At 36.3% G+C, this 2,584-nt stretch overlaps 1 pseudogene; it reads left to right on the forward strand.

Annotated features, from left to right (window-relative positions):
* The window catches only part of LOC117285447, an 8,268-nt pseudogene extending 6,017 nt beyond the window's left edge, over positions 1 to 2,251 (forward strand).
* Positions 2,252 to 2,584: the final 333 nt, after the last annotated feature.

Below are 2,584 nucleotides of genomic sequence, written 5' to 3' on the forward strand. Positions count from 1 at the left end.
TATATATATACACACACACCAAATACCAGTGCACCCAACTATATAAAACAAACATTAACAGACATGAAAAATCTAATAGGCACTAATACAGTTGTAGTGGGGTATTTTAAAACCCCAATGTCACAAATAAATGGATCAACTAGACCAAAAAAAAAATCAACAAAGAAATGTCAGAACCAGACCAACCCATGAAAAAAAATGGACCTAGTGAATATCTACAAAGTATTCCACCCCACAACATTAGAATACACATTTTTCTCAACTGACCATGGGACATTCTCCAAAATGGACCACATACTAGTCCATAAAATATGCTTATGTAAATGCAAAAAAATTGAACTTTTCCTATGCATATTATATGGCTATAGTGTAATAAAATTGGAAATCAATGGAAAAAGAAACCACAAAAACTCTATAAAAACACAGAGATTAAATAACATCCTCCAGAACAAACAATGGGTCACAGATGAAATTAAAGAAGGAATTAAACATATTTGCAATTAAATGATAATGCCAATGCAACACACCAGATCTTATGGGACACAATGAAAACAGTCCTATGAGGGAAATTTATAGCAATGAATTCTCATCAGGAAAGCAGAATGAGCTCAAATAAACAACCTAATGTTAAATTGAAATATCTAGAAAAAGAACAAGTCAAGCCCAAAGCTAATACAAAGGAGGAAATTATAAAGATCAGAGCAGAAATCAATGCAATTGAGACTAAGAAAATAATACAAAGAATCAATTAACTGAACAATAAATGAATAAATCAATGATTTGGTTCTTTGAAACATTAAATATAACTGATAAGCCCTTTGCCAACCTTATCAAAAAAATGAAAGACTCAAACCCATGTAATTAAGAATGAAAAGGGTGAGATTATAACAGATCCTGTAGAAATTCAGAAGATCATCTATATCTACTTCAAGAAACTGTACTCTAATAAGTGGGAAAACACAAAAGAAATGGACAAATTTATAGATATATATGGATAAATGAAGCTGAATCAAGATATAAAAACTAAATAATTCAATATTAATCAATAAAATTGAAGATGTAATTTTAAAAACTACCAACAAAGAAAACCCAGGTCTTGATGGTTTCACTGCTGAGTTCTACAAGAAATTTAGAGAAGATCTATGCCACTACTCTCCAAACTCTTTAATTAAATTGAAAGGGAAGTAATAACCCCAAAATCATCCCTGGAAGCAAGGATTAACCTGAAAAAAAAAAAAAAAAAAAGAGAGAGTGAGAAGGACTCAACCAAAAAAGTGAATTCTAGGCCAATCTCCCTAATGAACATAGACACAAAAATCCTAAATAAGATACTGGCAAACAGCATGAAGCAAATCATCAAGAAGACTAAACATCACAACAAGGTAGGATTCACCCCAGGGATGCAGGGATGGTTCAACATATGCAAATCAATAAATGTAATAGCACACTATCAGAACTAAAGACAGCATATTGGAGCCAAGTGCTAACATGCCTTGGTTCAAGGGATGGAAGATGACTGGTAAAGATGTCAGTGCCAGAGGAACCACAGTGCTTGAAGCTATGGATTGAATCCTACCACCCATTCACCCAACTGACTAGCCTTTGTGGCTGCCCCTCCAGGATGTCTACAAAATTCGCAGTATTGGTGTAGTCCCTGTGGGCCAAGTGGAGATGTGTTCTAATACCCAAAACAGTGGTCACCTTCACACCAGTCAATATCACAGCTGAACTAAAGTCTGTTGAAATGCACCATGAGGCTTTGAGTGAAGCTCTTCCTGGTGAAGGTGTGGGTTTCAATGTTAAGAACGTGTCTGTCAAAGATGTTTGTCTTGGCAATGTTGCTGGTGACAGCAAAAATGACCCACCGATGGAAGCAGCTGGTTTCACTGCTCCTAAACCATGCAGGCCAGATCAGTGCTGGCTGTGCCCCTGTATTGGGTTGCCACACACCTCACATCACTTGCAAGTTTGCTGCACTGAAAGAAAAAGTGATTGCTGATCTGGAAAGAAGCTGGAAGATGGCCCCAAACTCTTGAAATCTAGTGATGCTGCCATCAATGACATGGTTTCAGGCAAGCCCATGTGTGTTGAGAGCTTCTCTGACTATCCATGTCTGGTCATTTCACTGTTTGTGATATAAGACAGGCAGTTGCTGTGGGTATCATCAAAGCAGTGGACAAGAAGGCTGCTGGAGCTGGCAAGGTCACCAAGTCTGCCCAGAAAGCTCAGAAGGCTAAGTGAATATTACCCCTAACACCTGCCACCCCAGTCTTAATCAGCGGTGGAAGACCGGTATCAGAACTGTTTCTCCCAATTGGACATTTAAGTTTAATAGTAAAAGACTGGTTAATTATCACAATGCATCATAAAACCTTCAGGAGGAAAGGAGAATGTTTTGTGGACCATTTGTTTCTGTGTGTGGCAGTCTTAAGTAATTAGTTTTTAAAAATCAACACTTTTTAATGGAAACAACTTGATAAAAAATCTGTCACAGAAAATTAAAAAATAAAATCTTAAATAAATAAATAAATACAGGAATATAAACAAACAGAACAATGATGTCAAGGTAGTAGTGAAATTATTT

The sequence above is a fragment of the Fukomys damarensis genome, unplaced genomic scaffold (assembly GCF_012274545.1).
Source record: "Fukomys damarensis isolate Sample0158 unplaced genomic scaffold, DMR_v1.0_HiC HiC_scaffold_10, whole genome shotgun sequence".
In the NCBI taxonomy this organism is placed as follows: Eukaryota; Metazoa; Chordata; class Mammalia; order Rodentia; family Bathyergidae; genus Fukomys; species Fukomys damarensis.